The sequence below is a fragment of the Strongylocentrotus purpuratus genome, unplaced genomic scaffold (assembly GCF_000002235.5).
Source record: "Strongylocentrotus purpuratus isolate Spur 01 unplaced genomic scaffold, Spur_5.0 spur5_contig_867, whole genome shotgun sequence".
Lineage (NCBI taxonomy): Eukaryota > Metazoa > Echinodermata > Echinoidea > Camarodonta > Strongylocentrotidae > Strongylocentrotus > Strongylocentrotus purpuratus.
The window spans coordinates 554,685-575,000 of NW_022145576.1; the positions used below are offsets into that span (position 1 = coordinate 554,685).

Here is a 20,316-nt window from a genome sequence, read left to right on the forward strand (position 1 = left end):
TGCTTGAAAATGGTAATGGTAATAGTTTGTGATTTATGGCAATTTATTACAACATCTTTGTTTGTTCTGTTAAAACTGAGTGCTATGAAGGTATCGTGTTTAAGGGCATGCATCCAGAGGGTTATGGCTCTATCCTATCAGACCATATGGATAACATAAACAAAAAACCTGGAAATGAAACAAATCGAAGTGTTTGTGGATTGAATCTTTCGAATTTTAATCAAGACGTGTATTGTGTCTCGGACTTCACAAGATGATGCAGGGTCCTATGCCCGTCAGATTATTGTATAATTTTCTGGGTAAAATTCATGTCGTGATAATTACAATCAGGTCTTTACACTATTTGTCAGAACATGTGATTTTTCTTTCCCTTTTTACAATTTTATTAAGGAATTTCCAAATAAATCTGGTTTGACGTAAAAGCTCTGTTATCTAGTGGGGATTCATTATAGACATATCATCTATACATCCAGAAATTAAGATTTCGACATTCAAACGAAATAATATATATATTCTTCTTGAAGGACAATTAATGAAAACTGAGAACAAGATAGAGAGAGAGAGATATAGAGAGGGAGAGGTAGAGAGAGAGGGAGAGAGAGAGAGAGAGAGAGAGAGGGGGGGGGGTGATTGGGTATAATTGTAAGTAAGAAAGTTGATTTGCTGCTTCACTAACCTTTGAATCTACCTCTCTGCCATGAAAACCTGGAAAACATTCTTCTCCTTCAATCTTTACGCCATTCTCAAACATTTCCAAGTGATGGACACACGTTCGATGGCAAAGTGCATCTATCATATCTATCGTTAATGGTCCTTCTTTGCCGCCAAAAGATAACGCCCTTTGTGCCTGTTGAAAAGAATAATGCTGGTTCATTATTTGAAGAAAAAAAACCTGAAGGGCATACCATGACATCAGCCACATAGTTAGCACAAAGAACCAGGTATTAAGAACTAGTATTGGCAATATTTTGGAAATATTCGTAAAAACAACCGATCATGTTGTATATGATAATTGAAGTAGGGCAAAGTTTAATGAGATTTCCAGAAGACGCGTATCATAAATTTTATATTTCAAGTTCCAATCATCTCGGTTTATGACAATGGAAGGTGTCTGATGATTCATATGCTTTTAATTTTGTATTTAGAATTGGACATGAACGATACTTGGTATTTGATACGTGTTAACTTAATTCCTTCCTGGTATCCTCTTCAATTTGCGCTGTACAAGAAATAATAAATTTCAATTTTCTTAGTTGCTGATGAAAGAATTTCTGTTCATACAGGCTTTGTCTAGAAACATATGTGTAATTATTATATGTTTGGGACATGAGTGATGTTTCTTACGGAAAAGATATTCTCAGTTCAGAGCGAATGGGAGAAGAACTGGCAAACCTTCAAAGCGATGTCAATTTTTGTTTGATTGTTTATACATCTCAAAATAACCAATAATGATATTATTTTTCTATCAGATTTTGCACAAACATTCACTACTTTGTTTTTCTAAAGTTCCTGCTCTCCTCAAAACCAACTGAATGTCAATGTGAACGTTTCTTAAGTATCATAATTTCACTTTTTAAACTTCTTTAGGAACAATATAGTCGGATATGACAAAATCATTTACCGTGTCATGTTGACATGTTATTTCCATCCTCTTCTCAGTAGTTATCTGTTTAGCCAGGGGGTCCAGTTCATCATCCGTGAAACAGCTAATGATACTATACAAAATATATGTTCAAGGAAAGTACATATTTGAACATCTAGATTCACTTAATGTTTATAGGAATTAATAAAGAAGAATATATTACTATATGCTATAATATATTAGAATATCATATTATCATTCATTTTAAACAGGCTATATACCAGCTATTGATGTTTAAAACAAATGTTTTTAAAAGAATTTCGTTAAGTTTCAAACTGAAAATGATCGATTAATAGTCCTAACTATCAAAACGAAAATAGTTTTTAATAATAATTAATAATTGACAACACTGCTAGAAGCAGACAACTCTTACCCTTAAAAAATTGCTCTTGGCATAATTCCGATTGCTGTCAGAAATTGAAACCATTTCATTCATTTTGTTTGTACTTTGTTCTATACATATAAAGGAGTATCCATTTTTTATAAAAATTTCATTATTGATTGATTTGTATTATCATTATTATTATTATTAATAACATCACTGTAAATAGTGACAAGTTCTGCAAACGTGGCTCTGAACATACCTTATTGATTTCAAATGCAGGTGGTTCTTTAGATTACGTAATATTGCTTCACTGCGTATGTTGCCCATTACTAGCTCTCGGAAGGTCAAACAGGTGAGTCTCGGGAATGAGCTGGAGAAAAGTCGCCCCAGTGAAGCAGGTTCTCCAATGAGAGGAACTTGATATCGGCATTGCTTACCATGCTCAATAGACAACACTGCTAGGTTGGAATGTGCCAACCGTTCAACTACTTCCGGAGAGACAGTACGGCGAGTGGTAAAAGACAATTGTGTCAACCTCGGGAATAGATCGCCAACGGTGACATTAATTTCACCATTATTAAACCTCTGTAGACCATTTAAGAATGCATCATCTATAACCAGCTCTTTTATTGAGGATTTGTCTCCCTGTATGTAAAATGACAACGAAATAGAGTGTTATAAACAAGTCTATTTTCAAATAATATCAGATTCTAGTTATAATTTGTAAATTCTCTACATTCTCTTCATAACGTAAACTTTACCCCCACCCCCCTAGTTGCCACCCCGCTTTACGGCAATATACCTTTTCATTAACTTCTTTAGTAAAACACAACAACAACAACAACAGAATTACATATAAAGAAGACCGGACATTTGAGTTCACTGTTTTAACCAAGTATTTGATTAATTGTTCTTTTATTTCCATATGTGCTATCTCACTCGGATAGTAATCATTAGCATTCTGTTTAAGTAATTATATATTTACCGCTATTGTAGAAACTCGTGTATGCATTGACTGATAAAAGTCATCATCCAATGTTGTAATACAAAACACTAATCTTGATAATGAGTTCGATGCGAATAGGATGTCTGCTAGGTCACGTGATACAGTTGGGCCCCATGATCTGCCTCTGAACTCCAAAGTCTCCTGTAAGAGACATGAACACATTATAATTACTCAACAGTTCTTATTGCTTAAATGATCCTGACTCGTTATACAGGCATGGGAATATTTAATATATATATATATGAAACCATTACTTGAATTGTCAAAATTAGTTTTCTAGTTTCAGTATACATGTCAAAATCTCTCTCAGGCTATAGTTCATCGACGTCAAACTGGCAGTAGATGTCTACCAAGTTAACGTTAATGTAACACTTCTATATTGAATTACATCATCTTTTCAAAGAAGCACATTAATACCGTTGCTTGCAACATAAAACAGATATAGGTTTGTGCAAGGATGGATATACCTGGGTGCTTCCTATAAAGACCAAGTGCGGGAAAGGTTACATAGTCTTAAATTATGAAAGTAATGGTTCCCATCCAACAATTAATAACTGATGAAGAACTACCGCAATATGTGTTTACCTGGTTGTACATGTAACGTTATGTATTTGATTGTGTTGATATGTATAATATCCATGTTTGTTTCAGTCGAGCCTACATGTATATATTTGTACATAATTTCTGTATACTATCTGTAATGCCTTTGTTTATCTTTCTGTTGGAAATGAAAAAAATACGAATAAAATTGAATTGAATTGATTTTTCAAATCTCAAAAAGAGATATTATAGCAAAATATGCCTATCGAAATGTATTTATTTATACAGTAGGCTTGCGGGTAAACCATGTGAGAGAGAGGATATTTATTTGAAGGAAGATTTACTCGTCTAAACAAACTGCGCGTTTTCCATTGTGCTAATATACTGTTGACTCCACACACACGATTGCATCTTTGAACTAAAGGTATTTTTTTCCGCTATACATTTACTGCCCAGCAGTCAGTAGTGATATTTTCGTGTCTGCTGTTTTAACCAATCAGCGGCCTAGGATCCTCATGTGCAGTTTATAAATGATACTATACAGGGCCATAACTAAAGAGGCTGCATGCGCATTTCCTCTCGCTGCTAGTGATAAGAGGTCCGCTCTATAAACAAAGAAAAACAAAACACTGATTATGAATTGATGGATTGATGGGCCGAATCAGGACACCTGGAAAATACCCCATCCGCGGCCAGTTCCGGCCCGCGCCGCACCTGTTATCTACTGCTGATGGGAAGTAATTACAAGTGGAACGGTTAACCACTTCGTATGTACTGTACCATACTGTACAAGTACTGCATCTGGTTTGTAGCATGCATACGTTTACCAAGGAGGATGATGCCCATTGTGATATTGATAAAGGAATCAATGCAACAGTGCAAACAACATCTATAGGTAGGACACAGTTATAAGTTATACTATTTTTGATGTTCAAATTTGTACTTAAAACTTTTTTACAGACACACACACACATAAAAAAAGATCTAAATTTGTTCCTATACCTCCTTCCTGACACTCCCCCGCTAGGGAGCTTTGCGACCTCGTCCGTTTCATATAAGGTATGCACTACCCCCCCCCCCCTCCCACACACTGAAATCCTAGTTACGGGACTGCTATAACAAACCATTCCATGCTGTTCCATGATGAATAGATAACCAGACACTGTGTGAGCAGGCATGTCTTTATCGATGATCAACATTTTCTCGTCTGCAAATATCTGTAGTCCTACTGCTTTCGCCGTGTCAATGTCAAGTGCTTCAAAAGTGACATCTATTAGAAATTCATTGTTTCTATCTCCTTGTTGTACATTTAGGAAGTCATTCTGTTGTATTCTCTTGACAATATCAAGCCCCAACTCTTTTCCCATGGCAGCGGTGAAATACAAGAGGTAACGGAATTCTTGTGGGTTCTTGCTCAGTGCTTCACCCATCGACCTACTGTACTCTACGCGATTCGTGTCATATAAAGAGGCAAGATAAACAGACGCAATATATTCTTGAAACAATTTGTGAGGAAAGAAGACATTTGTGGTTACAGACTGTGAAGCATTCAAAGTCCTTTTCCATCTGGATATATTTTGATTTTCCCTACTTAGAAGTCCGATTCTGCAACATGTCTCCATGGCTTCCTTACACGAGCTGAAGTCCTCCTCTTTAAAAACCAATTTCTTTTTCAGGAGTCCTGAGAAGGCAATCGATCCTATTCTTTGCAAACAAAGCTTTATATTTTCCCTTTCCTTGTCCAATGAGGCTTCATATAACACTTTGGCACCTTTTGACACATAATGGTCACTTAAAAACAGGATCATTTGTTCAAATAATTGAGAAAATGTCTTCAGTCTGCGTATGGTTTCTCGTTTCTCACTGTCACAATTTTCCCATAAGATGCATAGCATTGCTACGTAAATTGGGAAGGGTGCCATGTTCTCCTTGATTACATCATTCACTTCAATAAACCGACATAGTTCTGATCCCGCGTTTTTATCGTTCACGAAGTACTTGCTGATGTATGTCAAGACATTTTCAGCACTAAATCCTTCTACTGCGATGAAAGCATACACCTTACTCAATTCTTTGTTGGATTTGATCTTATCCGCCTTCCACGTTCTTGTTGTCACCAGAACAGTGCATTCCTTGAATTTCTCCAATCGTAGAATCTGAGAAATATCTGAGCTTTCTTCGGCAGAGAGGTCCCCATCGTACTCATCAAGTCCATCAAGTACAATCAGAACCTTAGTAGGTTGAGACAATATGTAATCATCGATCTGTTTAGGGTTTGCAGCATTACTGTCGGAGAGATAGTTTTTCATAATATCACCAATTGTCTGACCCTTGACAACGCCGCGCAGGGGTATAACCAGAACCCAACTGAAGTGCTGAAACTCTGGAGATCCATTAAGCCAATCCCATGCAATCTTCGAACAGAAGGTCGTTTTACCAACACCACCTTCACCTTCAACCAGAAGACGTTTAGGAAGTACCCCGTTAATCTTTGTAGCAAGAAGATCAGTATAATCCAGTGGTGTTTTGGTTTTCTTTGTTCCCACTTCGTTCCTGAGCAGCGTTAAGTTCGTGTAAATCTGCTCGAATCCACAGGTGATATTGAAATCAAGCGGGTCAGGTTTGATTTTGCACAGTTGTTCGCGATAGAATGTCTTCAAGTCTTCTCCACACTTGAGAACCTGTGCCTCAGTCATAATCGGATCTGAATGAAGATTTAAACAAAATTATGTAAATTGAACGAAATTTCTATTTCAACAGATGTTACAAATAAGGACAAAGATATATTATGCCTCACTCGTCTAGAAGGGCAACTGACATCTTTGGGTGGTGAATATAGGGACATATCAAATATCTACAGGGTTGCAGCCCATCCTGAAACACAACTTATTGGAAATGAAATGATGTGGGTCGAACATGCAAATACTGTCAGTCTTCGACGGTACGTTGTAGATATATTACGAATACATGATTTACATATCTTTGATCAATGCTCTTAATAGTAACAGATACACAACGCAACCAAGTAAATTTCACATTTGTCCAGTAATACGTCCAAAGAGCTTGCTTTAAAAAGAAAGTCCACCCTAACCCAATTTCATGCTTTATATGAACAGAGAATGAGAGAACAGAGTTTCTTAACTAATGTTCCCATTGAAATATATAATATTTATCTAACCCAAACCTAGCTTGTTCTGAAATTACTTTGAAAATTCAGTATAGCTGCAATTTTTTCAATTATTTTTTTATTTATAAGAAATGATAGTCCCCTGATGAACGAATGATCTTTTGTGTAAAATGTGTAATGTACACTTATGTCACTTACCAGACAGTGAGGTTCCAGGTGTAAGATATTCACCTTAAGAATGGAAAATAAATTACATAGATAAAAGAATGATTAATGTTTTGTTAATTAATGTTGTAAATACTGTCCAGGTACCATATTTAAAGCAGTATATTTCTCTGGCAGGGTGGAGGGGTCGAGCATACATGTACAGTGTAAGTCTGAAAATTATTTCAATAATACGAAAACCTGGGATAAAATTCTGAACCTTTCCATTTTCTTCCATGTTGTTACTTCGCACATAAAGTAAAGTAGTTTTAAGTGGACATGATTTGCACGCTTAAGAAATGATTTTTTTTTGGCTGGTAATACTTCTTCTTTTTAGGTTTTATTTGATATCTTGTGTTTTAACGCGAATAAAAATTATTCACGCTTTCGTATCTATTTCTCACTGTCCATTTTATGTGTATCACAATGTTTATCGTTATCATATCTGTGATTGCGCATGAAATGACGGCATTCATGTAACAAAAAAGACATAACAAGTACAATGACAAAGTCACCTTCCAATAATTTTGTCTGAAGGTCATCCATAACAGCGTTTTTAAGAATTTCTCCAAGAAGTGCTCTACAATTGGTGCCATCTCTGACTTTCCATCTGTTGAATAATTCGATCAAAGCTCCTGGGAGGTTCAAATGATGTTTGGTCAATACATTTTGGCTCTGCGATAAGCTGAACCCAAGACCATTGCACAATGTAGAGTAGCAGTCGCCTGGAACTTCTTCAGCAAGCCGTATGAGTTCAATGTCCTGCAGTACACTATCCATCGATCTGAAAATAAAAAAATGAAGAGAAAGTAGATTAAAATCCATGAATTCAAGAAAATAATACTTTCATATACATTTCATTTCGTTTATTTTTATATCCCAACATAAAGTAAACTAGATGGATCTTCGACTGAGCGCAGTCGAAAATGATGCCTCCGCCATGGAGCGATTTTTTGCGAAAATGTCGGAAAATGTAGATCATTGGATAACCGAATCACTTCGATTTGGTGATATACGTATGAGATGGGAATTTTTGCAGTATAACATCCGCTTGTTCTCTAGAAAATAAAGCAAAGCTAGAATTTTAAGAAGGCAGACAAGGGGATTAAAAACGAATTAACAGCGTCTTTAAGTTTTGGACGATACAATCTGAGAAAGACATGTTGATGAATATAAAAAGGTTAAGTTAGATTACGAAACACACTTGGATCGTATTACTCATGGCGTAATAGTTCGGTCCCGGGCCAACTGGGTCGAGTACGGAAAGAAAAAGAGTAATTTCTTTTTAAGCCTGGAAAAGGCAAACAAAGCTCGATCAACCATTTACAGGTTGAAAAGAGGAGATGAAATTCTAACTCACACTTTAAAAGTAAACACGCATATCAAAAACTTCTAGTCAGACTTATACAAAGCAGAAGAACCAAGAGTTTTTAGTAATTGTAAGTGTTTGGAGCAAAATTACACACCAAAATTATCCCCCAACCAACATGATTTATGCGAAAAAAAGAATTATCCCTTGCAGAAAGTACGTCTTCTTTTTTAGCCATGGCTAAAAAACAAATCACCCGGCAATGGTACATTTTGGGACATACTGGGACCGTTGCTCGTAGACACCCTTCATTTCAGTTTAAGAAGAGGAAAACTGTCCACATCACAGAGACAAGGTATAATCACCCTAATAGCAAAAAAGGGCAAGGATCAAATGGTTATAGACAATTATTGACCCATAAGTAGTAGCTGTTTTTTCTAATGGCACCGGCTAAGCCTACCAACGTGGTAAATTTCGTGCGGACAGTGGAACACGTTGAGGGCACACGGCTGGTCGTCGAGCGATCGGTGAACACGGTGGCGGCCCGTTAAAGTCCAGGAGCCAGGGGGGGGGGTCAACCTAGCTGGTGGGTGTGGCCAGGGGGAGGCCCCAAAGTGGTCAACAAATGAGCTAGATCAGCTGGAAAGGAAACCCTATGAAACCCATATGAGAAGATTTGCCGTATATATATATATTTTGCGAGGTGAGTGTGCATGTTTTGCTGTGTACATGGTGTATGTGCTAATTCATTTAGTTTAAAGTGTATTACCCGTGAAGAGGGCCAGGATTGAGCTCCACATCCCCCGCTTTAACAAGCAGTAACTCAGTCAGGTACGGCTGCTGTGATAACATCACATCAACTGTTCCTTTCAAGCTATCCATTTTGTGGCATGATGATCTTGATGATGTGTTTGCCATCTCCTGCAAATTAAATGATATTCCAATTATCCCAATAATCTATAGAAAATAAAGTATACAAGGCATGGGTTAAGTATGAACGTTGCATGGCCAAATAAAGTAGGACATAATAAAAAGGGCAGACAGCGGAGCAATTTTAGTTATCAGATATTTGCTCCGGTTAAGTTTTTACACGGGGTTCAAACTTTTTAAAGGGAATGGGTCGTCACTTTTCATGTGCGGAGGTTCATAATTCACTGAAATCGTAGCAGACTTCGTGAAAATACCCTCAACCTGCACACAGCAAATGTGTAGGTCAATCAAGAAATGCTGACCCCCTCGTCTCTCGGAGAGTCTTCGGGTAATGAAAATATGAAAAATGAAAATACCATATGGGGGAAAAAGGAAGCATTGCATAAAGCCTGTTGGTCATAAAACTGAAGGCTAATCCTGGTGACAACACCCGATATTGGGTAAGCACCCAAATGGTGTCAAATTCCTCATGAGAGCCCGATATTATATGTCTTTAAAACTTCGGGGTTACGGTTTGGGTCGCTGATGGTTCTTAGGATATCAGTTTTGAAGGACTTCTTTTAGTGCTATAAATTCCTTGACTTTCTTACCAGGGCGCTGACTAGAATATTTAACTTTACCGACGAGCAATCGTCGCGGTGCATAAAATGTCATGGTTTAGATTACCTTTGCATGTATCTGCACATTGCTTGTTTTTTATCCAATGTCAGTTCAATTAGAATTAAAAAGAATATCGATAAAAGTAGTGGACACAAACGATCAGGAAACATGCTTACCTTTCCACCTGAGGGTCCATGTTGTAAGGCATCACTGTCTAAGCTAGATGTAGGTGAAATTTGTTTATCCCCTTGCCTAGGTGATTCAAGCTCAACGCCAGTAAGTGACTTATTGGTGTAGGAATGTCCTGGTGTAAGTGGTTCATTGGCGAAAGAATCTATTGGTGTTAGTAACTCCTGGATGTAGGAGTCTTCTGGTGTAAGTGGATCATTGGCGTAGGATTCTGTTGGCGTCAGTAATTTGTTAGTGTAGGAATCTCTTGGTGCTAATAACTCGTGGATGTAGGAGTCTCCTTGCGTAAGTGACGTATTGGTGAAGGAATGACCTGGTGTAAGTGACTCATTGGTGTAGGAATCTTCTGGTGTAAGTGGATCATTAGCGTAGGATTTTGTTGGCGTCAGTGATTTGTTAGTGTAGGAATCTCTTGATGTGACTAACTCCTGGATATAGGAGTCCCCTGACGTAGGTGACTTCTTGGTGTGGGAATGTCCTGGTGTAAGTGAATCATTGGTGTAGGAATCTCTCGGTGTAAGTAACTCCTTGATATATGAGTCTCCTCGCGCAAGTGACGTATAGGCGAAGGAATGTCCCGGATGAAATGAATCATTGGTGTAGGAATCTCTCGGTGTAAGTAACTCCTGGATATAGGAGTCTCCATGCGTAAGTGACGTATAGGCGAAAGAATGTCCCGGTGGAAATGAATCATTGGTGTAGGAATCCCCTGGTGTAAGAAGCTCCTGGATGTAGGAGTCTCCTGGTGTAAGTAGCTCATTAGCGTAGTAATTTGTTGGCGTCAGTAACTCGTTAGTGTGGGAATCTCTTGGTGTAAATACCTCCTGGATGTAGGAGTCCCCTGGCGTAGGTGACTTCTTGGTGTGGGAATATCCTGGTGTAAGTGAATTATTAGTGTAGGAATCTCTTGGTGTCAATAACCCTTGGATGTAAGAATCTCTTAGTGAAAGGAAGTCATGGTTGTAGGGGTCTCCTTGTGTAAGTGACTCATTAGCGTAGGATTCTGTCGGCGTCAGTAACTCGTCAGTGTGGGAATCTCCTGGTGTAAGCAACTCCTGAATGTGGGAGTCCCCTGGCGTTGGTGACTTCTTGGTGTGGGAATGTCCTGGTGTAAATGAATCATTGGTGTAGGAATTTCTTGGTGTAAGTAAATCCTGGATATAGGAGTCTCCTTGTGTAAGTGGTTCAATGGTGTAGGAATCTCTAGGTGTCAATAACTCTCGGATGTAAGAATCTCTAGGTGAAAGGAAGTCGTGGTTGAGGGAGTATCCTCGTGTAAGTGACTCATTGGTGTAGCATTCTCCTGATGTAAGTGAAAGTGAAACATTGGTGTTGAAATCTATTGGTGTAAGTGTCACATTGGTGTTGTAACCTACTGGTGTAAGTGACTCGTTGGTGTTGGAGTCCATTGGTTTAAGTGACTCATCAGTGTGGGAATCTCCTGGTGTGAATATCTGTAGGATGTAGAAGTCTTTTGGTGATAATATCCCACAAGTGTAGGAATCTCTTTGGGTTAGTAACTCCTGGATGTAAGAATCCCCTGTTGTAAGTGACTCACTTGTGTAGGAATCACTTGGAGTAAACATTTCCTGGATGTGGTCATCTCCAGGTGAAAGTGACTCATTGGTGTGAGAATTTACTGATAATAACTCCCGAATGCAAGAATCTCTAGGTGTAAGTAACTCCCGGATGCAAGAATCTCTAGGTGTAAGTAACTCCTTGATGCAAGAATCTCTAGGTGTAAGTAACTCCCGGATGCAAGAATCTCTAGGTGTAAGTAACTCCCAGATGCAAGAATCTTTAGGTGTAAGTAACTCCTTGATGCAAGAATCTCTAGGTGTAAGTAACTCCTTGATGCAAGGATCTCGAGGTGTAAGTAACTCCCGGATGCAAGAATCTCTAGGTGTAAGTAACTCCTTGATGCAAGAATCTCTAGGTGTAAGTAACTCCCGGATGCAAGAATCTCTAGGTGTAAGTAACTCCTTGATGCAAGAATCTCTAGGTGTAAGTAACTCCTTGATGCAAGAATCTCTAGGTGTAAGTGACTCCTTGATGCAAGGACGTCTAGGTGTAAGTGACTCATTGGTGTAGGAATCTCCTGGAGTTAGTAACTCCTTGATGTAAGAATCTCTTAGTGTTGATAACAGATTTGTGTAGAAATCTCCTGTTGTAAGTGACTCACTTGTGTACGAATCTCTTGGAGTAAATATTTCCTGGATGTGAGTATTTACTGATAATAACTCCCGGATGTAGGAATCTATAGGTGTAAGTGACCTGTTGATGCTATAATCTTTTGGCTGAAGTATATCAATGATGGCGAAGTCTCTTGGTGTTAGTAAATCTTTGACGTCAGAATCAGATAGCATATCATCTTTACAAGCATCAGCTGACATATGTTTCCCTCGGAAGCATGAATCAGAATTTATAATCAGATCCCTGATATTTGAATAGTTTGGTGTAAGCATGGTAAGATCTTCAACATGAGAGTCACATGGTGTATGTTGGTCCTTCCTACAACAATTTGTTAGAGAGAGCAGATGTCTAATGTTTGAATCAGTTGGTGTCAGCAATTGTTTAATACATGTTTCAGAAGGGGTGAGTATCTCCTTTATATGATTATCACTTGCCGTTAATAATTCCTGTATGCACTGATCACAGGAAGTTAATAAATCTTTGATATCTGATGAGTATCCTGACGACCGGATGTTCGAAATTGTATGAGGACATCCCTTGGGATCAGGGCCATCTTGTCTGATTTTGTCATTTTCAGACTCTTCTCCAGAATCACCCCTTTTCGCTTTGAGTCTCTCGCAAAGAACCTTCAGTCTTCGAATCCTTTCTTTAAGCAATCTTTCTCTCCTCTCCTGAACCTCATACTCCCTAATCCAATGAACGAATGTTCCGATTCGGACCCTCCACTCACTTAGTGATACAGGCATCTTGGCAAATCAATTGACTCAGTCACAGGAACAAGCCACGATCTGGAAGAAAATAATCAATTTCAATTTCAATTTCAATTTCAATTTATTTGCTCATAAAAATCCAGAAAACACATGCAAACATTCATAAATCAACATGATACAAAGGGTAAAATTCACAAGAAAAATGATTAACAAAGTATACATTTGGATTAAGTATGAGAGGGACAGCAAGAAAGGAACAAGCCTTGTGATTAGCTGACCCTGTAACATAATACATTAAGGACGCTACAAAAATAACAAATCACTTACAACAACATAAAGGGGGGGGGTATGCCTATACATTTAAACAAACAAACTTGGTGGATACCTGTCTAAAATAAAGTGCCTAGATTTTGACTTAAAAACATTTAACTAAACTGCTTGTTTAATATCTGAAGAAAGAGAGTTCCAGATTTGGGGTCCTTGAAATAATATTGAGTTTTTAAAAGATGAGAGCCTCGGTTTGGGTAAATGAAAATCATTAGCATTTCTTGTATTGTATCCATGATATTCATTATTGAACTGAAAGAATGTTTTAATCTAGTCTGGCAAGAGGTGATTGTTACATAAGTACATAAATATAAGTACCTGAAATACATACATATCATGAAATTTCAAAACACCTGATTCAATAAATAAAGGGTTGGTATGGGCAAGGTAAGGTGCATGAGACATATTTCGTATCGCACGTTTTTGTAAAATAAACAATCTATCATATAATATCTATATAGTAGGGGGCCTACATTAAATATTGAAACATAGCATTGGTAATGTCCATATTTATACAGTAACGACAATAATGGAATACGGTCAACTAAAAGTGCAATTAAGCAGCACAAAAATGAGAATAGTCCATCTGAATAGCCCACATTGTTTTATTTTTAAAACTACCTAGTATATCTTGCTTCGCATAATTAATTTGTTTCGGAAAAAAAATATAGTAGTAGTAGTATTTTGAGAAGTAATAGTAGGAGTAACTAGTCAGTACACTGTTAGAACGGTGTTTAAAATATCACTGTTTAAAAGAATGTTGTTTAAAAAAGTAAACAACGTTATTCAAAATCGAAAAATCAGTGCTCGATTGGCTTAAACAACTATCTATTAAAAAAAAAGAAGATTTAATTAAACAGAGTTGTTTAAAAAGTCCCGGGGGCGTCGTTGATATTTTCTCGATACGCGATTGCAATTCGCGCACACACATGCGATATGCACAAAGTACGTACATAATACATGCAAGCATGCAGTGCTAGTGTGCAGTGCAGTGCAGACGAAATCGCGGAACACGGGGCAAGGCGACGACTTGGTTCTTCTCGGCTTCGCCGATGGGGTTTAGGTGAAGTTATAGAGACAAATAATAATGTTGTCTGTCACTGCCATGAATATGATGAACAAATGTTGAAGTAAATTGGCAACAAGCTCTGCATGTTACAGTGTATAAATCGTTGTGATTATTGCAGGAGTGGTTCCAGTAGGTCATTTCACAAATTCAAACAACCAGATAATAACCATTAAACAGTTCTGTTTGAAAGTTAAGCAACTCCTTTTAAACAACCCAGTTGTGCAGTAATACTGAATAAACAACAGTTGCTTAGTAATTTAAACATTATTGTTTAAAATTTAAACAACTTGCTTTAAACAACCGAGTTGTGCAATTTTATTACTAAACAACGGTTTCCTAATTTTTAAACAACTAAGTGTTCAAAATGTAAACAACCTTAATTTGTTTAATTTTTAAACAACAGTTGAGCGATTCACCGGTTAACTCGGGATTGTTTAAAATTTTAAACAACTTCATTAATTTTTTTCTAACAGTGTAGTTGTAGCAGTAGTAGTAGTAGTAGTTAATTTTGCCATGCTCGCACTGCTGTTTGGATTGTGGATATTGAAGACTGCCCCCAAGCCCCTGGAGGGCATATACCTCATTTGAACAACTTTATATCTCCCTTTCTTGTAGGTGATTCCTACTAATTTAAGTTTGAATTCACCCATGGATTATTAAAAAGAACTCAGTGTGGAATTACTGCCACTAAGGAACTTAAATGTAATATGTACCCCCATTTGAACGACCTTATATCTCCCTTGCCAAAGGATGACTCCTACCTAGTTTTTAGACGAAGTAAACAAAAATGCAAACAAGAGGGGGGGGTGGGGTGGGGTGGGATAGGGAGGGGTTGTACACCCAGTAAGGGGCTCGCAATAAGGGACATAACTCCCATCCCCTTTGCACCAGGGACATTTATTGAAACAGTACGGCCAATTCAAGGGTGCTGCTCCCAAGTACCCTGCAGGCGCAGGTATGAAGTTAGGTCTTCTTCTTCACATAGATTCCTACAATGTTCAGCCAGAATCCATACCAAAATTTTGAATGAAATCATATCTACACTTCATGATCTATCGGAATATGAAATAATAAATGATGATAACCAGGCTTTTTGAAGAGATATCCTTCATTGAAATGGAACAGTGTCTACAATTTTTTGACAGTTTTCAAGAGTCGAGCATGCACATATTTTAAAGCTTGCCGTGCTCGAATCGCTGTTTGCATGGTGGATATTTAAGGCTGCTCCCAAGCCCCCTTGGGGGGGGGGGGGGTACATACCCCATTTGAACAACTTTAGATCTCCCTTATATTCAGGTGATTCTCTTAAATTCTGGATGAAATCCAGCCATGGGCTTTCAAGAAGAAATAGAAAATGTTCAAGTACTATCAATGAGGGGTGTGCTGCCCACAGCCCCTCCCCGTGGAAAGGAACATACCCTTGTTGAACACCCTTAGATCTCCCTTGCCTAATAATGATTCCTTCCAAGTTTGGTTAAAAATCTGGCAATGCATTTTATTTTTAGAAGAAGTCGAATATGTAAACCAGAGGGTATTTGTTTTTGTTTTTGTGGGGGGGGGGGGGGTGCTACACCCAAACGCATACGACAACTACAAATTTCCCCGTGATTGAGAATGATTCCTATTAAGTTTTTTTCTTCAAAATTCAGTCATGCATTCTTTTGAAGAAATTAAAATTGTAAACAGTTTACTGTCGCTGGACGACGGTCAAAAAAGCCTTCGCAATAGTTTACTTGAGACTCTGGATCGTCTACCTATAGTGATCACCCCGTTTGAAGCTCACACCTCAAGAATTTCTTGATTATTGTGATAACAGTGAGGGCTAATACCTTTGTTTTCAAATTGACCTCTATGACTTTTGACATTGGACCATGTACTTACCACTAAAATCTTATTAGGTCGTCTTTATATGGTGATACAGACTATAATCATGTTTGAAGCTAATATCTTCAAGTTGTTTGTGAGACACCGGATGTCAAGGCTAATACTTGTAATTTAAGAAGTTGCACTTTAGAATGATAACTGCCAAAATCACGGAGGTGCTTTTAATTAATTGATAGGCCTACCTTTTATTTGCCCTCTTAATTGAGAAATACAATTCCACCAAACCTGTGTTATCATCGAAGAATGTTAGATATGTAACGTTGTCGCATGATGATTTCATAACTTTCATGAGCATTAATCCAGTATTCATCTCAGTGAGTTTACGTTCAATAGTACAAAATTACCTTTGTATCTGCCCATGCGCAGGTGGTAATTGGCTCATTCGCGAGGATGCGTGGTGTGCGAAAGAGAAAGACAGAGAGAGAGAAAGAGAAAGAGAGAGAGAGAGAGAAAAAAAAAGAGAGAGAGAGAGAGAGAGAGAGCTTGAGAGGAGACGGGAATGTACACATGATTTAGGTATTGAGATTGTTTGAACGATATCATTTACGTGCATGTATAGTTAGTTCATTTTTTTAAATCCGACCCTTACACCAATCCATCAAACATGTCGCTCTCGTGCTGTTGAGTAGCCTTTAATCATGGCAGCCTGATCAAAAGAGAGAGAGAGAGAGAGAGAGAGAGAGAGAGAGGGACGAGGGAAGATGTAGTCTTAAGATTGTTTGGAAGTTATCATTTACGCATACAGTTCGTATGACAAAAGTATAACCAACTTAGATTGATTCCCATTAACAGATTAGGTATTGAAATTGCTCATAAACCAATATTTATTTCCTGAAAGTGTTTTGTAATTAATTTGGGGGTATTTCAGTCTTTATTTTTCGACCCTTAGTCATTAATTTTGGCAAAAAGTAGATTAAAATGCTTATTTTAGATGTACATGTATGTTTTACAAACATATGATTTCATACTGACAAACAAATAGCATATCAGTTAATATTGTAATGCCAAAAAGCAGGCTGTAAAATACTAGATCACCAAATTTACGCCAACGTGGTATTCCCCTCGTATATGCGTCACGCCCTTACACATTTGAATCTTTCCGGGGGTCGTGTGTGTGCGCTGCGTCCAAACCAAACACGATCTGAATAGAACATCTATGTGTATAGTAATATAATATTACTATTGTTAATTCCTCCCCCCCCCCCCTGCGTTCAACAAACAATTTCCATAACGCCTCCGTTTAAAGTCCACTTGCAAATGGCAAACCCATCCAATTCTCTTCTTGTATATGTGGGTGTGGAAGGCACTTCAGCACAACAGCCTGATCAAAAGAAGGAGAGAGAGAGAGAGAGCGAGAGAGAGAAAGAGAGAGAGAGAGAGAGAGAGAGGGGAGAGAGAGAGAGAGAGAGGGACGAGGGAAGATGTAGTCTTAAGATTGTTTGGAAGTTATCATTGACGCATACAGTTCGAATGACAAAAGTATATCCCACTTTAATAGATGGATTCCCATTTACAGTTAAACACCTGTATGACATTGAATTGTAATTCGTATCAAACATCCAATAACTAATATTCCGTGTAATGAAACCTTACTCATAACGCTGATGCCATGGATGACTGAGCGCGTGGCAGCCATTTCAAAGAGTATTGTCAACATCCCAGTTTGGGCTGCATTATTCAGTGTGGGTGAAAAGCCTTATACGCACAAAGGTCAAAAGCTTATTCGCATTACTTTGTGCAATTGCGCAGAAATAGTAAAAATGTAAACTCAGCCTAAAAAAAAGGCTCATTTGCTAGAAAAAATTATGATTTTCTCTCTGTTACGATGACACAATCTTAAATGTTTGTTTTTATCTGCCACAAAAGTTTTTGGCCGTGATGATTATTATCTGTGTCAAGCCATTATGTATGGAAATTATTTCTTTAATTATTTGTATATGATATATGGATGTTCTGTATATGATGAAATTTGTTTTGAAAATAAAGAACCCTGTGGAAGGGGGGGGGGGGGAATTTAAAAAAAATATATATATTTCGCATTCTTTGTTAATCTAAGCCTTGTCATTGAGTCATTGAGAATGGACAAAGCTTACTTGGGATGATATCGTTTTCCACGAAAGTCTACTGTCAATATCATACAGATTTGTAAACCTCTGATTTGAATGTGATGTCAAGGCAAGTGTATCTTATGCATGTACAATAGTGAAATGGATAAGTGAGATATCATGAGATAAGAAATTAGAAGACTGTTAAGTAATGAAACGTAGCATTGGTACTGTCCACACTTTTACAGTAACACATTTATGAGAAGTAATAGCAGGAGCAACAGTGACGTAATCCGCACAAACTAGGGGGGGGGGCGAAAAAGTATAGTTTGCGTAAAGTGAGGAAAACCCCGGAAAATCGTGTCATTTCAGGAAAATTCGTAAATCACTGGTATCAAATTTAAAATAAACCACGTTTTAATGTTATGCCCCCCCCCCCAATCAGTACGCCAGTGAATAGCAGTACGTATAGGCGCAGTTTGTGTAATAAGTATCATTTATTTATTATCCATAAGCCTATCAGGAAATTTAATTTCCACTGGTTACAGAGTAACACAATACAAACATATAAATAACATATTACAGGACAGTGATAAACATACACATATGATAAACATACATAATGAATGAGGTAATAAATTAGTAGGCCAGGGTATATAGGGTGGTAATAGTTTTTATCCTGGGTTTTGATCCTGGGGCCTCACAGTTACGAGGCCATTGCTTTGCCACTGAACCATGACTGTACGCAGCGGGGGCTAGGGTAGGGGGCAGTTCCAGGATCAAAACTGTGTCGATGTGCTATATTAGTGCCTCATTTGTGGGGCATTAATCCTCATTACTGTCATTTATGACTTAAGGGTGTAGGTCCCCTAGTTGATAAGCATATTAGCATACTTATACTTTAGCAGTCACGCAAAACAAACACTGGCAAATTATTATTCAATAAAATCTGAGAATGTATACTATAATCTAGATCTATTAGGAATAAATCATTGTCAAAATAATTCCATAAATTGGGGTAAAAAAAATAATATTCCAAATTCATGAGCAACAGTGTATATAGTAAAAAATTAAATAGCAAGATAGAGAAAAAAGTGAAAAGGCCACAGAATTTTATCTCGTACTTGTATATGTACTTGTAATATAGTAATATTATTATTAGTATTAATAGAAGTAATAGAAGTAGATGAAGTAGAAGAAGAAGTAGTAGTAGAAGTAGTAGTAGTAGTAACAGTAATAATAATGATAGCAAATAGTAATAATTAATAGGGTATGCACCCTAGTCGACATGGACAACCGTCATCATGATACTCAGTAGATCAACCAGTTACAGTAAATTTTGTATTTTCCTATTCATGACATGAAATGATTTTGAGCTTGTAGAAGATCATGTTTAAAGAGAACAGTGAATTAATTTATTATTCAAACAAATATATTTAGGTGCACTACCATAAATCTATTCCTGAGGCAATATGAATTTGACATGAATTTAAAAGTGTGTTGAAAATTGACATGATCTCTATTTGTTATCACTTAATGTTTTATAAGGAAGCTGTCTTTTTTTATGACACATTTGCAATGGTGACCTAAAAAAAAACACAACATTTTACAGCCATTTCACTAGGCCTTTTTTTCTTATTATGCTTTTGAGATAATCCGAACGTGATTTTTTTCTTATCAGCACTGCAGTATTGAAATTGCTCTTTACTCAGATGTATTTCTCGATTGTATTTAATTGAATTTCTTTGGTATTTCAGTCATTACTTTTTGACCCTTATTCATTTGGCAGAAAGTAAACTGACATCCATATACATTTACATTTATGCTTTAAAAAGTTGATGATATCATGTAATGAAAATTTAATACCATAATTGTCTTATTCTATTGTATCTACTATATTATGATTTAAATAGTAGGTCATCATGTTCAGTCAAGCACTTTGATGAAGAAAAAGCATGATCAATTCAGACACTTCAGGTGAATCTATACGAGTTTCACTCTAATATCATTATTATTGCAAACGGTCTTTTCTTAGTTGACCGCACACGGAAAAAAAAAATCCTCTAACGGCCCTTAAAATTGTGTCTCAAATGGACGGATCCAAATTCAGTTACCCCCTCCCCCTCCCCCCCCCCCCAGAACAAAATCAACAAGGAAACAAACAGACATAAACAGCGTTATTTAAGCATAAAAAAATAATAAAGCAACAGAAAAAG

General features: G+C 37.3%; 1 long non-coding RNA gene across 1 annotated transcript; it reads right to left on the reverse strand.

The window, feature by feature from the left end:
• Positions 1-700: 700 nt before the first annotated feature.
• On the reverse strand, positions 701-2,583 carry LOC105437695. The gene is made up of 3 exons (XR_004062281.1): positions 2,227-2,583; positions 1,622-1,715; positions 701-847 (listed from the first exon to the last, which is right to left on the reverse strand). It is a non-coding gene; the product is annotated as an uncharacterized LOC105437695 (long non-coding RNA).
• Between the last annotated feature and the right edge of the window lie 17,733 nt (positions 2,584-20,316).